Here is a 19,516-nt window from a genome sequence, read left to right as displayed (position 1 = left end):
CACAGTAAGTGCTCAACAAATGCTTGTTAATTAATGAAGCAAATGATGCAACATATTAAACGTGAAATCACATATTAAATGTGAAAAGTGAACCACTAACATTTTTAAGAACTCTTTTTGGCACTTAATCAGACTTTGTAATCTTTAACCATAGAGTATGGCGATTCCAGGTTTCCTACCCAGCTGTGACAAGCGCCCAGATTCAGTGTTCTGAGTATCTCCATTGATAAGATATCTGTGCCACATTTAGGAAGTAATGATTAGGACAGGAGCCAATCACAATCTCGAAAGACACAATCCTCAATGGCATAATCCCGAGTGTTGAAATCCCAAAAGACCAAAATCCCAAAAATATAATTCTGGAAAAAGGAATTTAAAAAAATTTAAAAGATATTTATTTACATTTTTAAGGGGGATTTATTTGAGAAACATAAAAACACAACAGAACACTTCATAGGCCACTTTACATGATAAAATAGGCAAAAACAACATACATTATTTTATAAGCATAAACACTCGGGTGTAACTAATGACAGTCATACTGGTATAAGTTATGAACAGACAAGGTGTATTCATAAAAAATAGCTTAGATAACTGCAGTCATCTGAAATACCATGACAAACAACCTAAGTCTTAAGATCAATCAAAAACCATGATGGGCTTTTTGCTGTAGGCCCAAGTGGTTGCTGCCGAAATGGGCAAGTTCATGAAGCCTGAGAAGGTGGTGCTTGTCCTGGCTGGACGCTACTCTGGATGCAAAGCCGTCATCATGAAGAACACTGATGATGGCACCTCAGATGGCCCCTACAGCCATGCTCTGGTGGCTGGAACTGACCGCTACCCCCCCAAAGTGACAGCTGCCATAGGCAAGAAGAAGACTGCCAAGAGGTCAAAGATCAAGTCTTTTGTGAAAGTTTATAATTACAATCACCTAATGCCCACAAGGTATTCTATGGATATCCCCTTGGACAAAACTGTCGTCAATAAGGATGTCTTCAGAGATCCTGCTCATAAACGCAGGACCCGACAAGAGGCCAAGGTCAAGTTTGAAGAGAGATACAAGACAGGCAAGAAAAAGTGGTCCTTCCAAAAGCTGTGGTTTTAGATGCTTTGTTTTGGTTATTAAAAATTAAAAAGAAAAAAAAATCAAACATGACGGGCTGCTACCATATATTACAGTTACCCAAAGAGTATTTTACATACATGCACAATGCTTTTTTTTTTTTTAATACTGTAAGTTCTAGGGTACATGTGCACAATGTGCAGGTTTGTTACATATGTATACATGTGCCATGTTGGTGTGCTACACCCATTAACTCATCATTTACATTAGGTATATCTCCTAATGCTATCCCTCCCCCCTTCCCCCACCCTACATACACCAACAGGCCCTGTGTGTGATGCTCCCCTTCCTGTGTCCAAGTGTTATTGCTCAGTTCCCACCTATGAGTGAGAACATGTGGTGTTTGGTTTTCTGTTCTTGCGATAGTTTGCTGAGAATGATGGTTTCCAGCGGCATCCATGTCCCTACAAAGGACATGAACTCATCCTTTTTCATGGCTGCATAGTATTCCATGGTGTATACGTGCCACATTTTCTTAACCCAGTCTGTCATTGATGGACATTTGGGTTGGTTCCAAGTCTTTGCTATTGTGAACAGTGCCGCAATAAACATACGTGTACATACATGCACAATGCTTACACACGAAGTCAATGTTGTGAAAATGGACCTTGTGGAGTCAAATTTGCAAATATGCAAAAAATGCATAAAACACATTCGAACTCTCTAAAAGTCTTTATACAATTTATACCTCCAGTAATGGAAATGATGTGAAGATGAAATACAGAGCACAGCAAATTGTAAAAAATAATGCTGGCAATTTGAACAAGTGGGGAAAAAACTTTTAAAAACTAAAAAGAAAACTCAACATATGAAAAAGTATATTACAGTGATAGATTCTGGGCAATTGTGCAGAGGCGGTCCATAAGAGCAGGCAGACTTTCGCAGTCTTGCATCACAATGAGCAGCTGCTTTTTTCCTTTTAGAGAATGGCTCTCCTCAGAGAATACATTCACATTCATTTTATACATGGTGCTGCTCTTTTAGAAATTCTTCTATGATTCATACATGGACATGAGCATTTCCTGTTAAATTTTCCCATCTTTTGTGCCATGCTTATATGTTGTTTTAGGCATGCAGAAATTTGTTTCACATGCACTCATATGCACACCACAAACTTGGTGAAAACAATACTGGTGATCAAACTGAAACACCATCGTGTGTCTTCTTATCCTACTGTGCACATAATTATTTTTGAACCAGTCAGTAACTTCACTGGTTTCTTCAGACAGATGCAGTTTTAATTTATTAAAAGCTCCTGGAGGACAGGCGCGGTGGCTCATGCCTGTAATCCCAACACTTTGGGAGGCTGAGATGGGCAGATCACCTGACGTGAGAAGTTTGAGGCCAGCCTGGCCAACGTGGTAAAACCCCATCTTTACTAAAAATACAAAAACTAGCTGGGCGTGGTGGTGGACGTCTGTAATTCCAGCTACCTGGGAGGCCAGGCAGTCAAGGTTGCAGTGAGCCGAGATTGCACCACTGCATTCCAGCCTGGGTGACAGAGTGAGACTCTATCTCAAAAAAAACAAAAAACAAAGAACAAAAAAAAGCTCCTAGAATATCATCAGCTGGGAAGTAATGCCAATGCAGGCAAATAATGCACTTTAAAAATAAAAATAACGCACTTTTTTTGAGACAGGTTCTCACTCCACCTAGGCAAGAGTGCAGTGGCACAATCTCGCTCACTGCAACCTCAACTTCCTGGGCTCAGGCAATTCTCCCACCTCAGCCCCCCAAGCAGCTGGAACTAGAGGTACACACAACCATGCCCAGCTAATTTAAAAAAAAATTTTTTTTTTAAAGATGGAGTTTCACCATGTTGCCCAGGCTAGTTTCAAACTCCTGGGCTCAAACGATCATCCTGCCTCAGCCTCCCAAAGTGCTGGGATTACAGGAGTGAGCCACCACACCTATCATGCACTTTTATTGTTTTTTCTCAACCCTCCCCTAGTGACATTATAATGTGCTTTTTAAATTTTTAAAATTTATTTTATTATTATTTTTTTTTGAGACACGGTCTGGCTCTGTGGCCCAGGCTGGAGTGCGATGGCATACTCTCAGCTCACTGCAACCTCCATCTCCCCAGCTCAAACCATCCTTCTACTTCAGCCTCCTAAGTAGCTGAGACTACAAGCACGTACCACCAAGTCTGGCTAATTTGTTTTTGTATTTTGGGGACAGATGGGGTTTCACCATGTTGCCAGGCTGGTCTAGAACTCCTAGGCTCAAGTGATCTTCCGGCCTTGACCTACCAAAGTGCTGGGATAACGTAAGCCTGCCACAATGCACTTTTAAACTGAAACTTTCATCCTTGCTGTATTATGTGGCCAATCCATTCATCTGAAGTTTCTGCCAAATGCATTGCGGCTCAATGGAACAAACTTTATCTGTAACATCTTGAAATTCACTTTTAGAAGCCTTGATTGCACCACATTCCAAATCTGTCATTACGATTCAGGGATTCAATCAAAATCCATTTTCTTCTGCCAAGTCTACCAAATCTTCAAACAAACATTTATAAGGCGTTTCACTTTTTCTAGTCACTAATACATAAACTAGTAGATAAGTTCTAGAATTTTCAGATTCAATGGGGGCATGAATTATATACAGGTGATTAAAAAAAAAAGTGAGGACAGTTTCAAAAGTACCATCCATTAGCCAAAGTGAAGCATGTGCTAGTTTTGCTATATTAGATTTACTGGTAAATATAAGAAGTCTATCCTCTTCAACAGTCAAATCTCTAATCAAGAATAGTTCACCATTTAACGTGCTTTGCAACAGTGGAGGAACCTCAATATCGACAAGAGTTTTTGGTTCAGAAGGTCACCGAGCTTGTCAAATTCTTTTTATTCTGTAATGAAGGGTGTTTTTTAAAGGCAAGTATGAAGGGGCATGTGTGAAGGGGCAGTACTCGTACACAATTGAATATAATTTGGCAGGGGAGATTTCCTGTATTTTTCGCATGCATTTTCAATTCTTGTATGATGTTCAAAACACTCACTGCACTTGTTTTGGAGAGTGGTTGTGGTCTACAAATTTTGTAAGTATATGCGGTCCATTGGAAAGTTTTGTTATTGCTTGGCCATTGCAATTAAGCAACATTCTGCTTTCACAGCAGCAATAATAATTAGCTTTTAAACTTCTATCTTTCACCATTAAGTAGCCTCATACACTTAACTTATCACAGCCTTTCTATGAGGAAACAATTTCACAGATCTTTCATTGTGTTGTAAGGAATACAGTAAGAAGGAATGACATTCAGCCTCTCTAATACCAAATCTCTATTAGTCAGGGTTCTCCAGAGCGACAGAACCAATAGGATACGTACATAGATACATGATGGAGGATTTACTAGGGGAATTGGCTCACATGATTGTGGTGGCTGAGAAGTTCCACAACAGGCTGTGTGCAAGCTGGAGACTCTGGGATGCCAGTGGCATAGCTCAGTCCAAGACTGAAGGCCTCAGAACCAGAAAAATTGATGGTATAACTCTCATCCTCAAGACCTGGGGTGCTACTGGTATAAGTCCTTGAGTCCAAAGGCTGAGAAGCCTATAGTTCTGATATCCCACACAGCAGAAGAAAAGTCTGTCCCAGCTCTCAGAGACACACATGCCTTCTGTATTTGTTCTTTCTGGGTCCCCCAGCCAATTTGATGGTGCCCACCAAAAATGAGGGCAGATCTCCCCCACCTAATCCACAAGACTTACACACTAATCTCCTCTGGAAACATCCTCACAGACACATCCCAAACAATATTTTACCAGGTTTCTAGGTATTCCTTAATCCAGTCAAACTGACATCTCTAAAACTAAGTCTATAACTCTACCCCTTGTCAACCTGGCATCTATATGCATCTCCTTAAACCATATTGAATTTCCAAATAAACACAACAAAGTAATAGTTCTGCCTAACATGAAGCAACTATCCTGTGATTGTGATTTTGGGGATTGAAGACATTAGGGATTTTAGACTTCAGAGATTTAGGCTTCAGGGATTTTGATCATTCAGGATTTTAACATTTCGGATTATGGTGTTTAGGATTGTGTCTTTTGGGATTATGATCCAAATCCAATTAAGACATATGAAGAGTTAGAGGATAACATCTATGAGTACAGAACTGAGACATTTTGCCACATAATGGGACATATGTAAAAAACAAGCTGAACATAAGAATAAATGAAAACATAATTAAGGAACAGGCACATAGGTAGAAAGGCAAAAGAATTCTACTGAAACATACTGAAACCAACTTCAGCTAATACCATACATTAAATGCTAGAAAACAATCAGGAATTCAAATAATGCAGTATTCAGCAAAGATGCTACAACTCAGTCTATACAAGATAAAACATAAAAATGAATGATTAAGGAGAGTTTGCATCTATGTTCTTTCCAGCCCTGTACACATCAGTAGCAATGCTATTAATAAGAGAAAAAAAAAGAGAGAGAGAGAGAGAAAATATAAAATGAAACTGATAAAGCTTGCTGATACTTTCAGTTAGCTCTGAGGTTAATATGAATTAAACAAAAAATAAATAGCAAAAAGAAAAAAAAAAAATCCTATGGATCACTTACTAAAAGCTCAAATAAACTTCTTGGGACAAATACCATGCAGTCAAGTTCTTTGTGTTACAAATGGTAGGATGGGTACAGAGGAAAAGATACAAAGAAGTCAGGCAGCAAAAACAGGATAAATGCTCTACAAACAGGCTCTTCCTATGTAAATGACACTATTTTCATTCCGGATATAAAATCCAAAAGGAGGTATCCATTTATTTAATGTCAGAAAGAGGTCTTTTGATTTAAACAAACAAACAAAAAAAGAATCTACCCAACACTGAAGAAAAAGTGATGAGTTACCATTCCATCTCAATCCTAATCCTCAAAACCCTATGAATTACACCCCATCTGGTATCAAAGATACACTTGTTTTAAAAGTGTGCATCTAGCTGGGCACAGTGGCTCACGCCTGTAATCCCAGCACTTTGGGAAGCCGAGGCGGGCAGATCCCGAGGTCAGGAGATCGAGACCATCCTGGCGAACACTGTGAAACCCCGTCTCTACTAAAAATACCAAAAAAAAAAAAAAAAAAAAAAATTAGCCGGGCATGTGGCGGGCGCCTGTAGTCCCAGCTACTCCGGGGGCTGAGGCAGGAGAATGGCATGAACCCGGGGAGTGGAGCTTGCAGTGAGCGGAGATCACGCCACTGCACTCCAGCCTGGGCAACAGAGTAAGACTCCGTCACCAAAAAAAAAAAAAGTGTGCATCTGTTAATTTCAGACAAATCAAACCTTAAAAAAAAGAAAAAAGAAAAACATACTGAGCAGACTGAAAAGACTGAATGGTTTCTTTCTTTTTTAACGTCTCTTTGTAACATTGAGTCAGTGCTCCATTAATGCTTCTTGAGTGAAAAACTTCACAAAAACATTGCAGTTTGGCAGCATTAACAAAATTTCCTTTATAATCACCATTTAGGGATGAAGTTTGACGATTTAATTCTAGGTATTACTCTTCAAATTAGCTCACTGGAAAAAAAAAAAAAAAAAAAAAACCACCAGCCACAGTGGCTCACACCTGTAATCCCAGCACTTTGGAATGCCAAGGCAGGCAGATGACCTGCGGTCAGGAGTTTGTGACCAGCCTGACCAACAGGGCGAAACTCTGTCTGTACTAAAAATACAAAAATTAGCTGCACATGGTGGTGCACACTTATAATCCTAGTTACTTGGGAGGCTGAGGCAGGAGAATGGCTTGAACCCAGGAGGCAGAGGTTGCACTGAGCCAAGATGGCACCACTGCACTCCAGCCTGGGCAAAAGAGTAAGATTCCATCTCAAAAAATAAATAAATAATGCTTTGAGGGAGGACTATAGATGTTAATAGGAAGAGACTTGAAGTGCAATAGGCAAATGGAATTCCACGCAGGAGAACCAGTATTGTTAAGAACATTTTAAGTCCAAAGAAACTAGTAACAATTCCAGACTAGCTGAAATAGGGCTACAATAGGGCAGTAGGGGGAGATAAGGTTAGAATAGAGCTACTGTTTAAAATTCCATGGCCAGGCACAGTGGCTTACACCTGTAATGCCAGCACTTTGGGTGGCCAAGGCAGGAGGATAGCTTGAGCCCAGGAGTTTGAGACCAGCCTAGGCAACATAGAAAGACCTCGTCTCTGCAAAAAATAAAAAATTAGCCAAGTGTGATGACATGCCCCTGTAATCCCAGCTACTTGGGAGTCTGAGGTAGGAGGATCACTTGAGCCCAGAGGTCAAGGCTACAGTGAGTCATGATCCTACCACTACACTCCAGCACAGGTGACAAGGTGAAACCCTATCTCTCAAAAATAAAAAAATTAGATTCCAAAAGCAACAATAATAATAGCAGCTAGCATGTATTGAGTACCTAAATGCCACATATTATTCTACATGCCTTACAACCACTCTACAAGGCAGACATTCTCATTTCCCAGAAAATAAACTCTGGGTGGTTAAAAAAAATTTTAGATTTTTTAGATCTTGGAGTCATGCATTAATGAAACCATTAAACATGGTGATGATTCTGTTATAAATTCTCAGGCTAGTATCTGTCTCTGTAAAACACAGTACTTCAGATGCTTCTACCCCAGAGATGCTGCTCTGTTAACAAAACCCCTATCTGTTGAGAAGTTACACACAGGCTATTCAATCTGGCCAAGACCACCTCTATTTCCACCAGTCTCAAGTTTCTGACTCATGTACATATTTCTTTTTTTACTCTTTCCAGAGTGTACGTGAAGACGGAATGAAACAGGAAGAGACAGGCAAAGACACATTATAAAACGACTTGAATATCATGCTAAATTGTTGGGACTTGATTCCTGAGAGCCACTGAAAGCTTTTAAGTAGGGAAGTAGATAAAGTGGAGGCAGAAGAGGCTAGAGACAGAGGGAAATTCAACAAATGACTGGGTAAATTCAGGTTATCCGTGAATATTCACAATAGGAATCCCTAGGGAAGCTGAAATCAATACTGAGCACAGAAACTTGAAAAGCCTTGCAACCAAGGTTCAAGAACTCCTGCTGCCCTTAGTTTCTCTAGCTTATTCTCACTAGCACACTTCTTATTAATGCAGGCAGTTGCATATTGGAGCCTAAAGGCATTTTTTTATAATATACCTCCTTTGGCCCACTTTGATAAATGGTAATAGAACCAAAATAAGGCCGAGCACAGTGGCTCACACCTGTAATTCCAGCACTTTGGGAGCCTGAGGCAGGTGGATTACCTGAGGTCAGGAGTTCGAGACCAGCCTGACCAACATGGTGAAACCCCATCTCTACTAAAAATACAAAAAAAAAAAAATTGGCCAGGCACGGTGGCTCATGCCTGTAATCCCAGCACTATGGGAGGCTGAGGCAGGTGATCACCTGAGGTCAGGAGTTCGAGACCAGCCTGACCAACATGGAGAAATCCTGTCTCTACTAAAAATACAAAATTAGCCGGATGTGGTGGCACATGCCTGTAATCCCAGCTACTCGGGAGGCTGAGGCAGGAGAATCACTTAAACCTGGGAGGCAGAGGTTGCAGTGAGCCGAGATCATGCCATGGCACTCCAGCCTGGGCAACAAGAGCAAAAAAACTGTCTCAAAAAAAAAAAAAAAATTAGCTGGGCGTGGTGGCAGGTGCCTGTAATCCCAGCTACTTGGGAGGCTTAGGCAAGAGAATCACTTGAACCCGAGAGGCAGAGGTTGCAGTGAGCCGAGATTGCACCATGGCACCCCAGCCTGGGTGACAGAGTAAGACTCCATCTCAAAAAAAAAAAAAAAAAAAAAAAAAAAACTGAAATAAAATAGAGAAGAGAGATTAATATCTGGCAAGTATCTCAATAAAACATGCCCAAAATTAAATTCTTAATTCTGTTTTTCCTGTTCCCATAAGTGGCTCAATCATATCATCCAGTATCTCAAAGCAGAATCATAAGGGCTGTCATTCTCTTAGCCTTCTCCATTTCCCTTCCTAACCAAATTCATCTGTTAACTCTATACAGTCTACTACCAAAATATATTTAGAACCAGTCTATTTTTCAGCTTCTCTACTGCTATTATGTTTGTATGAGTCTTCTTCACTTCTCACTTAAATTACATCCTAGAATGATTTGGCTTTTGCCTACCTCACTAACCTCCGCCCTTGGAGGTTACCCAATTTGACAATAGTTCACACACTAAAAAGGATCTTAAGTCCTTGATTGAACATGGCCCAACAGAAATGAAATTCTAAAACAGCTTACAATCTTTATCTGCATTTCTAGACTTATAGTGACCAGAGCACTCCTAGAGTAAGTAGTGGGGCTACTCTAGTAAGAAAGACAAACTTAGTCTCCGACCTCCTGAATTTGATTCTCTATCTGAAGATTGTGGACAGTAATAGCCCCTCAGTTCTCAGTATTTATACTGCATCTTAAATCTTACATTCTATTTTACATACAGCAACCTATTTTAGAGAGAAAGAATCTGTTACAGATAGAAGATAATGATGGAATTTGAAACCATGTCATAAAATAAATAACTGAACGATATTGGGACCTTTCGCCTAGAAAAAGAGAATTCAAAGCAGGAAAATGATTGCTGCTCTAACAAATTTCAAGACCTGCTGAATTTCATGTGACTCCTAAGGGTAGAATTCATTAGTCCACAGAAATTACAAAGACTTAGTTTTCATCTAAATAAAATAAAAGGAAGAAATTCTTAATAATTAAATGAGCTGCTTGGGAATAGTGAGCTTATTATCACCAAAAATACTCACACAAGCAGAATGCCCATCTGTTGTAGATGCCAGAGAAAGGATTCTTCTAGTAAGTGGGTCCTTACATTAACTGAATTCAATGCTAAGATTTTACAAAAAGGAAAGAAGAATACAAAAGGGGTTGGGCACAGTGGCTCACAGCTATAATCCCAACACTCTGGGGGACCAAAACAGGACTATCACTTGAGACTAGGAGTTCCAAACCAGCCTGGGCAACATAGCAAGATCCTGTTTCTTAAAAAAATAAAAATAAAAATATTAACCGGGCATGGTGTTGCATGCCTATAGTCATAGCTACCTGGGAGGCTGAGGCAGGAGAATTGCTTGAGCCCAGGAATTTGAGGCTGCAGTGAGGTATAACTGACCACTGCACTCCAGCCTGGTTGACAGAGCAAGACCCTGTCTTTGAAAAATAAAAATAAACAAAAGGGACATTAGAATAGTTACACAAATGGGTTATTTTTTAAAGGGTATATTATTTCTCCTCTACCCCCAATATCCCCATGGACACCAGAGAAAGGCTACATTATAGATTCAGAGTTACCATTTGGATTAGGAGAATAAGGGGGGGAAGCAAAAGTGAAGGATAATAGGCCCTTTTACTTCTCTAGTCAGAGAACAGAATCTAGTGACATTCTTTCAGACAGAAAGAAAATATGTTCAAATACAAAGGTTTCAAAACTATGCTAAAAAACAGCTTCTTTCCCGATAAAAATCAATCCCCCAAAACCACAGGAAAGTATCTTTCCTTTCTAACTCAATTTAAGTACACTAATTAGCACCTCTAGAATAGGATAATCACCAATGTGGTCTTTGGATGAAAATGGTAATTTAAAATTTACAGAAGAGTTTCTTCAGAATTCTTCCTCTATCTTCTTGAAATTATTTGGATCTTAAATTACTCTTTATAAAGGCTTGCAGTGGCTCACACCTGTAATCCTAGCCCTTCGGGAGTCCAAGGTGGGAGGATTGCTTGAGCCCAGGAGTTCGAGACCAGCCTGGGCAACATAGTGAGACCATGTCCCTACTAAAGGAAAAAAAAAAAAATTAGCCAAGCATAGTTTCATGAGCCTGTAGTCCCAGCTACACGGGAAGCTGAGGTGGGAGAACTGCCTCCTCCTGCCCAGGAGTTAGAGGCTGCAGTGAATCACCATCACACTACTGCACTCCAGCCTGGGCAACAGAGCGAGACTCTGTCTAAAAAAAAAAAAAAAAAATACTTGCCAAACTGAGTGAATCAGGAATGTCACTCAGCATGATCATGCTGTTTTCAAAAACTTGGTTTTTAATTTAAGTCATTTCTATGGTGACTAATACCGCTGAATCAACTCATTCAAAGATATTTTTAAATAAACAGACTCTTACTCATCTTCTTCTAAGAAGATGAAAATGCATTCTTTACTTCTCTAGAGAATTCAGGCATATACTTAGAAGATGTCTGAATATAGTCTAAAAGTACACCACCTGGGCCCGGGCCCTCCCAGAAAATACACTACTGGATCAATGATTACTGAGCATCAATGAAGATGATGTGAAACAAACAAACAAACAAAAATCATTTCCACGGAATTGAGTTTTATTCCTTTTAAGTGTCAAAGTGGGCTGGGTGCCGTGGCTCAAGCCTGTAATCCTAGCACACTTTGGGAAGCCTAAGCAGGCAAATCACTTGAGCCCAGGAGTTCAAGATCAGTCTGGTATGGACAACATGGTGAAACCTTATCTCTATAAAGGATACAAAAAATTAGCTGGGCATGGTAGCATGCACCTGTAGTCCCAGCTACGGGGACAGGGTAGGGGTGGGTATGGAGTGGTGAGCCTGAGGTGGGAGGATCAGCTGAGCCCGGGAGGTCAAGGCTATAGTGAGCTGTGATTGCTGCACTCCAGACTGGGTGATAGAGTGAGACCCTGTCTCAAAAGAAAAAAAACTGTCAAAGTTTATTATTTGATCCATTCTAGATGGAAATCTTTATGAAATGGATCATATGCTTCCTTGTTTCATTTTTTAAATCTATAGACCATAATTGAGCCTTTATTGATATAGTCATCATTATGAACCTCAATTACTATGCAGTGCTAATGTCCTCATGGGCTACTGAAGTTTACAGGGATGATTAGCTCTTTCAGAAAGATATCTGAATACTGTGCTTTTTAATTTTTTGTATCTGCCTTTATTAGTTTCCTGTTTGCTCATTTGAAGAGTTAACTCACATTTTTTGCTGATGTCAAAGTGGCCTGCCAACAAGCATCTTCCAATGTCTCTTCTTCTAATCTGTTATTGGCTAATCTACACTGATTCAGAAACCAGATAGCCCAGTGTGTTAAAATTTTGTCTAAAGAGTAAATGCAGCCAGGCGCAGTGGCTCACGCCTGTAATCCCAGCACTTTGAGAAGCCGAAGCAGGTGGATCACTTGAGGTAAGGAATTCAAGACCAGCCTGGTCAATATGGTGAAACCCCGTCTCCACTAAAAATACAAAAATTAGCCAGGCGTGGTGGCAGGCACCTGTAATCCCAGCTACTTGGGAGGGTGAGGCAGAAGAATCACTTGAACCTGGAAGTTAGAGGTTGCAGTGAGCCAAGATCGTGCCACTTCTCTCCAGCCTGGGCGACAGAGGGAGACTGTCCCAAAAAAAAAAAGAAAAAAAAGAAGAAGAAAAAAAAAAGATTAAATGTGGCCGGGTGCAGTGGCTCATGCCTGTAATTCCAGCACTTTGGGAGGCCAAGGCGGGCAGATCACCTGAGGTCAGGAGTTTGAGACCAGCCTGGCCAACATGTTGAAACTCTGTCTCTACTGAAAATACAAAAATCAGCCAGGCATAGTGGCATGCGCCTGTAATCCCAGCTACTCAGGAGGCTGAGGCAGGAGAATCGTTTGAACCTGGGAGGTGTGGGTTGCAGTGAGCCGAGATCGCACTTTTGCACTCCAGCCTGGGCGACACAGCAAGACTCCATCTCCATAAAAAAAAAGAGTAAATGCTAAGGAAGAGTAAGACTAATGATTCACATTACTGGACAACTTCAATGCATGGATTTTATGAAATCACTTTTAGCTCTTCGAGTACCACGTAAGCCTACTTTGAAGTTTCCATTATATTGTGTCTAGTTGAGGCTATAAGGTAAGTGACCTTCAGATCAATCACACCATGACCATTCTCTTTCCAAGTTGAGATTAAAAGTTTTTAATGCTGTTATTTATATAAAGTGTTGTATCCATATAAACTCTCCCAGAAAACATAAAACAATGGAATAATTTAGCATGAAAATGTAACTGAAAGGAGGGAGAACCACACGTAAAACACTTACTAGCCTTAAAAATTTCAAGATAAATATAAACAAAGCCTGACGATTTCTAGCTACAAAGGGGTTTTAGTTAACAGTATAGAACTTTTCTTACTCTATTATTTTTAGTTGCTTAGAGCCAACTCAATCTAACAATATTTAAGATTTCTAAACTCAAATACCCTAAGATTATTTTGGTAAATTTCACTTTAACCAGAAAACTACAGTAAATTAACTATCAAATATCATCTAGTAAGAATACAAGTGGGAATCACAAACGTGAACTGGATCATGGATTGTTTTAGCAGATAACGCTGGAAATTGGAACAGATGCAGCAGTTGTCTGTCACCATTATTAAGTATGAAAAATATACTGCAGGCCACCAGAAAATATAATACTGACACAGACACAAGATTTAGTACCAGTTTGAATATTTCAAATAATCCACTATTTTCTGAAAGTATTCAATAAAATTATTGACTAAGCTTGATGACAGTTTTCTCTCTCAGAAAAGCCTCTACTATGGTGGACTGAATTCTGAGCAGTAAACAATAATTTTTTGGTGATGTGAACATATCAGAAACCTTGGCAGAGAATAATAATTTCACACAGTTTTGTTTTTTTGTTTGTTTGTTTGTTTTGAGACGGAGTCTCACTCTGTCACCTAGGCTGGAGTGCAGTGGCACTATCTCGGCTCACTGCAAGCTCCGCCTCCCAGGTTCACACCATTCTCCTGCCTCAGTCTCCCAAGTAGCTGAAACTACAGGCGCCCGCCACCACGCCTGGCTAATTTTTTGTATTTTTAGTAGAGATGGGGTTTCACCGTGTTAGCCAGGATGGTCACGATCTCCTGACCTCGTGATCCACCTGCCTAGGTCTCCCAAAGTGCTGGGATTACAGGCGTGAGCCACCGCACCCAGCTCATTTCAACAGTTTTTATACTGAGAAAAGAGGTCACAGTCAAACATGTAAGCTTACTACAAATAAATTCTAAAAACATTTAAAGAAAAGTAAGGCATGGGCTGGACATGTTGGCTTACACCTGTAATCCCAACACTCTGAAGACCGAGGCAGGTGGATCACTTGAGGTCAGGAGGTAGAGACCAACCTAGCCAACATGGTGAGACCCTGTCTCTATTAAAAATATAAAAATTAACAAGGCATGGTGATGGGTGCCTGTAATCCCAGCTACTGGGGAGACTGAGGTACAAGAATCGCTTGAACCCAGGAGGTGGAAGTTGCAGTGAGCTGAGATTGTGCCACTGCACCACAGCTTGGGTGATAGGGCAAGACTCTGTCTTGAAAAAAAAAAAAAAAAAAAAAAAGGCTGGGCGCAGCGGCTCACGCCTGTAATCCCAGCACTTTGGGAGGCCGAGGTGGGCGGATCATGAGGTCAGGAGATCGAGACCGTCCTGGCTAACACGGTGAAACCCGTCTCTACTAAAAATACACAGAAAAAATTAGCCAGGCATGGTGGCGGGCATCCCAGTTACTCGGGAGGCTGAGGCAGAAGAATGGTGGGAACCCAGGAGGCGAAGCTTCCAGTGAGCTGAGATCACACCACTGCACTCCAGCCTGGGTGATATAGCAAGACTCTGTCTCAAAATAAAAATAAAAATAAAAATAAAAATAAGCCATGATTGCATGCCCAAAGATTCTGTAAGAATATAGAACTTGTTAGGATAAAGCAATTCTAGAAAGTGAAGTTCATTTAGTTTCTGTTTTTTGTTTCTTTTGTTTTTTTCTTTTTTTTTTTTTTTGAGACAGAGTATCACTTTATCCCCCAGGCTGGAGTCCAGTGGTGTGATCTCGGCTCACTGCAACTTCCGTCTCCTGGGTTCAAGCGACTCTCGCATCTTAGCCTCCTGAGTAGCTGGGATTACAGGTGCGTGTCACCATTCACAACTAAATTTTGTATTTTTAGTAGAGACGGGGTCTCACCATGTTGGCCAGGCTGGTCTCAAACTCCTGGTGTCAGGTGATCCACCTGCCTCAGCCTCCGAAAGGGCTGGGATTATAGGTGTGAGCCACTGTGCCCAGCCTCATTTAGTTTTATAATTGCAGCTTTTGCCATTGAAAGTAACAGCAAAAACTGCAATTACTTTTGCACCAACATAACACATTTCACAGTTTTATATTAAGTGTCAGGTTCTTTTTTAAGCGTTGGGAATATGGCAGTGGAATTTTCTCTATGCAATCATAAATGTTTAGAAAAACATGAGGAAATGAGTAAAGACAGTCATGAAGAGTGAGGATATTATAAGGACATATGTACAAAAACGGAGTTTTGTTTTTGTTTTTTTTTTGAGATGGAGTCTCGCTCTATCACTAGGCTGGACTGCAGTGGCATGATCACAGCTGACTGCAACCGCCACCTCCTGGGCTTAAATGATCCTCCCACCTCAGCCTCCCAGATTGCTGGGACTACAGGAGCACCACCACACCCAGGTAATTTTTGTATTTTTAGTAGAGACAGGGTTTCACCATGTTGGCCAGGATAGTCTCGATCTCTTAACCTCGTGATCTGCGTGCCTCAGCCTCCCAAATTGCTGGGATTACAGGCGCGAGCCACCATGCCCGGCCAAAAACGAAGTTTTAAAAACAGCCTTGCAAAGGAATATCTACAAAAATAATGGCCAATAGTCTGGCCAACATGGTGAAAACCTACTAAAAATACAAAACTTTTCCAGGTGTGGTGGTGCACGCCTGTAATCCCAGCTATTCGGGAGGCTGAGGAACGAAAATCACTTGAACCGGGGAGGCAGTGTTTGCAGTGAGCTAAATCGCGCCACTGCACTCCAGCCTGGGTGACAGAGGAAGACTCAAAAAAAAAAAAAAAAAAAAAAAAAAAAGGCTAAGGCCCACTACAGAATGGAGCTTAAAAGAAAAAAAGGCTGGGCTCAGTGGCTCATGTCTGTAATCCCATCTACTTAGAAGGCTGAGGCGGGAGGATCATTTAAGCCCAGGAGGTGGAGGTTGCAGTCAGCTGTGATCATGCCACTGCACTCCAGCCTCGGAAACAGAGTAAAACCTTGTCTCAAAAAATGAAAATTAAAAATTAAAAAATTAAAAACTGCTGAAAATGGCAGGTGGTAAGGGGGAGAAAGAAAGGAAGGTCAAATTCAGACTACAGCTTGACAGAAAAACAGAATAGTGGGTCAGAAGCAAAATTACCAAAGGTTAAATATCCCCAGATCCTTAAACTGTTCCTTATATTAAATAGTTTACCAGTTCCTCACCATTCTAAACATTCTCTCCCAAACAGATTCCAGAGTATCAGCATCTTTCTTTCAAATGAGGTATTTGGAACCAAACACATTTTCCTGAAGGACTGGAATCATAAAAGGGCTGGGCGTGGTGGCTCACGCCTGTAATCCCCGCACTTTGGAAGGCCGAGGCGGGCGGATCACAAGGTCAGGAGATCAAGACCATCCTGGCTAACATGGTGAAACCCTGTCTCTACTAAAAATACAAAAAATTAGCCGGGCGTGGTGGCGGGCGCCTGTAGTCCCAGCTACTTGGAAGGCTGAGGCAGGAGAAAGGTGTGAACCCGGGAGGTGGAACTTGCAGTGAGCCAAGATCGCGCCACTGCACTCCAGCCTGGGAGACAGAGCGAGACTCCGTCTCAAAAAAAAAAAAGGTTCTCATATGAATCTATCTTTATAACCTGATTCTGAACTGAAAATTGAAGTTAGTTCTCAGTAAAGAAAGTAGCATGATTCTATTAAAACTTCAGTTAGATCACTCCACTGACCAGAAACCGTTCCAAAGACATTTCCTGCCATTCAGAATAAAGGCCAAAGTCCTTGCAATTGCCTATCCTGTTCCAGCCACCTTGGTCTCCTCGTTGTTTATTAAACATGGTAAGCATGCTATTTGCCAGGACCTTAGGATCTGTGGTTTCTTCTGCCTGGAAGGCTACCTCCCAGATGCCACGAGGCCTGCTTCCTTTGGGTTTTTACTCAAACATCACCTCCAGTGAGGCTTTCCTTGGTCACCCTGCCTAAAATTGGAGGCCCAACTGCATTTCATTTTCCTGCTTTATTTTTCTGTGTAGCACTTAACTACTCTTTAATGACATAATATACGGCTTTTACTTAATTTGATTTATTGTTTGTCTACCCCCACTAGAATGTAAACTCCACTGGAGCAAAGGATTGTGCTTGTTTTGTTCATTGTTTCATCCCTGTTGCCTAGAATGTTGCACCAAAAAATATGAGTTGAACAAATAAATGAACAAAAGAAAGAAAGAGACTGATTTTAATATGTCCAAAGGCCAGAAACTACTTTCCTCATAATAAAACATGTGAACGAGTCATCTGGTGAAGGGTAAAGAAATCAACAGAATCCAGACATACCCAAGAAGGAATACAAAATGCTTATTTACATATCCAAGGTACTAAGATACTTTGGATGTAGATATGCTAACTGTAATTTAATTACAAAATAATTTTTTTTTTTTTTTTTTGAGACGGAGTTCCACTCTTGTTGCCCGGGCTGGAATGCAATGGCATAATCTCAGCTCACTGCAACCTCTGGGTCCCAGGTTCAAGTGATTCTCCTGCCTCAGCCTCCCAAGTAGCTGGAATTACAGGCTCCCGCCACCATGCCCAGCTAATTTTTATATTTTTTGTAGAGATGAGGTTTCGTCATGTTGGCCAGTCTGGTTTCGAACTCCTGACCTCAGGTGATCCACCTGCCTCAGCCTCCCAAAGTGCTGGGATTACAGGCAGGAGCCACCATGCCCAGCTTACAAAATAATAATTTGCTAAATTATTGCATGCCAGCCAAAAGCTCCCACATGACACAGTCATCCCATGTGGGAGTACAAAATCTTGAAAATGCTAAAGTTTATTCCAAGTATTTTCCTTTCTAGTGTAGTCTCTAACAACGGTAACACTGAAAGGAGATCAGAGTGAAGTGCATCACTACAAATGGTAATGAGTTTGAAATCCCTAAGGGCATGCAGTTCTGGGTCAGCTCCCAGGAATCCAGAGAGAGGCAGTCCTACTTATTCCCACCTAACCTCCAGGTCATTCTTCATTTATATGTGCTCTGAAAAAAAAATGAGGTTGTGTTTCAATGGTGTTGAAAAGATCATGAACCAAACAAGAGACTCAAAAACCCTGTTACCTTATTCTATATCTACAACTGATTCATTCACCTTCTTTCTTTTTGATACAGTCTCTAGAGTTACACCTTATTCTCTTAAGTAATAATACCCTATACTAAACCCCACCAGGAAATCAGTTTCAAAAAAGTTCTAAAAAATATAATATAAAATGCTTTCCTAGGTTACTAGGTTCTATGAAAACATTAAAACAATTAAATAAAATTCTCATTGGAGGCCTATGAGAATTAGAATATCAAAAACAGGTTTTTTCCCCATAATTAAACAACTAAATATTTTTCTTTTTTCTCCTTTGAGGAAAATGATAACTAAAGTTTTACCAAAACTACAGTAATATTTAAAAACCTATCCACTAATTCAAAAAAAAAACCCATGCAATAATTACTGAATTCATCATAAATGTTTATTGAACATATCATATTCTAGGCACCAAGATAAGAGCCAATGTTGCAAAAAAAAAAAAAATAAGATGTGGTTTCTAACCTCAAAGAGTACACAGTCTATTTTAAAAGTCAGGCAAAAGCAAGCAATTATATAGTAATATATGCAGAGAAAAAGCACAGCACAGAGTCAGAGAAAAGACCTTTGATAAACAATCTGAGCTAAGCTTTAAAGGATAAGTAGGACTAAGTTAGGTGAAGAAAGGAGGAAAGGGCATGATCAACTGGATAAGCATCTAGAAAAAGCATGAGCACCTGAATGGCAAGCGGCACAAAGTTCACTATAGCTGAAGTATAAAATATAGGACAACAGAAAACAATGGAAGTTGAGGTTGGGCAGAGACGAGGCAAGGGTAGATTAGGGAAAGCCTGCCTTTGCAATGGTCAAGAATTTATACCTTATTCTCTGTAAAACAGGAAGCCATTAGAAAATTTTATTTATTTATTTATTTATTTATTTATTTATTTATTTATTTGAGACAGAGTCTCACTCTGTTGCCCAGGCTGGAGTGCAGTAGCCTGATCTTGGCTCACTGCAACCTCCGCCTCCCAGGTTCAAGTGATTCTCCTGCCTCAGCCTCCCAAGTAGCTGGAACTACAGGTGCGCACCACCACGCCCAGCTTTTTTTTTTTTTTTTTTTTTTTTTTTTTGTATTTTTAGAAGGGATAGGGTTTCACCATGTTGTCCAGGATGGTCTCTATCTCTTGACCTCGTGATCCGCCTGCCTCAGCCTCCCAAAGTACGGGGATTACAGGCGTGAGCCA

At 40.6% G+C, this 19,516-nt stretch overlaps 1 protein-coding gene and 1 pseudogene across 6 annotated transcripts in view; one reads left to right on the top strand and one right to left on the bottom strand.

Annotated features, from left to right (window-relative positions):
• EPB41 (erythrocyte membrane protein band 4.1) overlaps window positions 1-19,516 on the bottom strand; it is a 230,952-nt gene that overhangs the window by 140,073 nt on the left and 71,363 nt on the right. The gene's annotated exons all lie outside the window — the stretch shown is intronic.
• LOC112611858 lies at window positions 407-1,136 on the top strand (annotated as a pseudogene).

The sequence above is a fragment of the Theropithecus gelada genome, chromosome 1 (genome assembly GCF_003255815.1).
Source record: "Theropithecus gelada isolate Dixy chromosome 1, Tgel_1.0, whole genome shotgun sequence".
NCBI classification, from domain to species: domain Eukaryota; kingdom Metazoa; phylum Chordata; class Mammalia; order Primates; family Cercopithecidae; genus Theropithecus; species Theropithecus gelada.
Note: the sequence above shows the minus strand (reverse complement) of the source record. Positions and strands in the feature narration are given on the sequence as shown.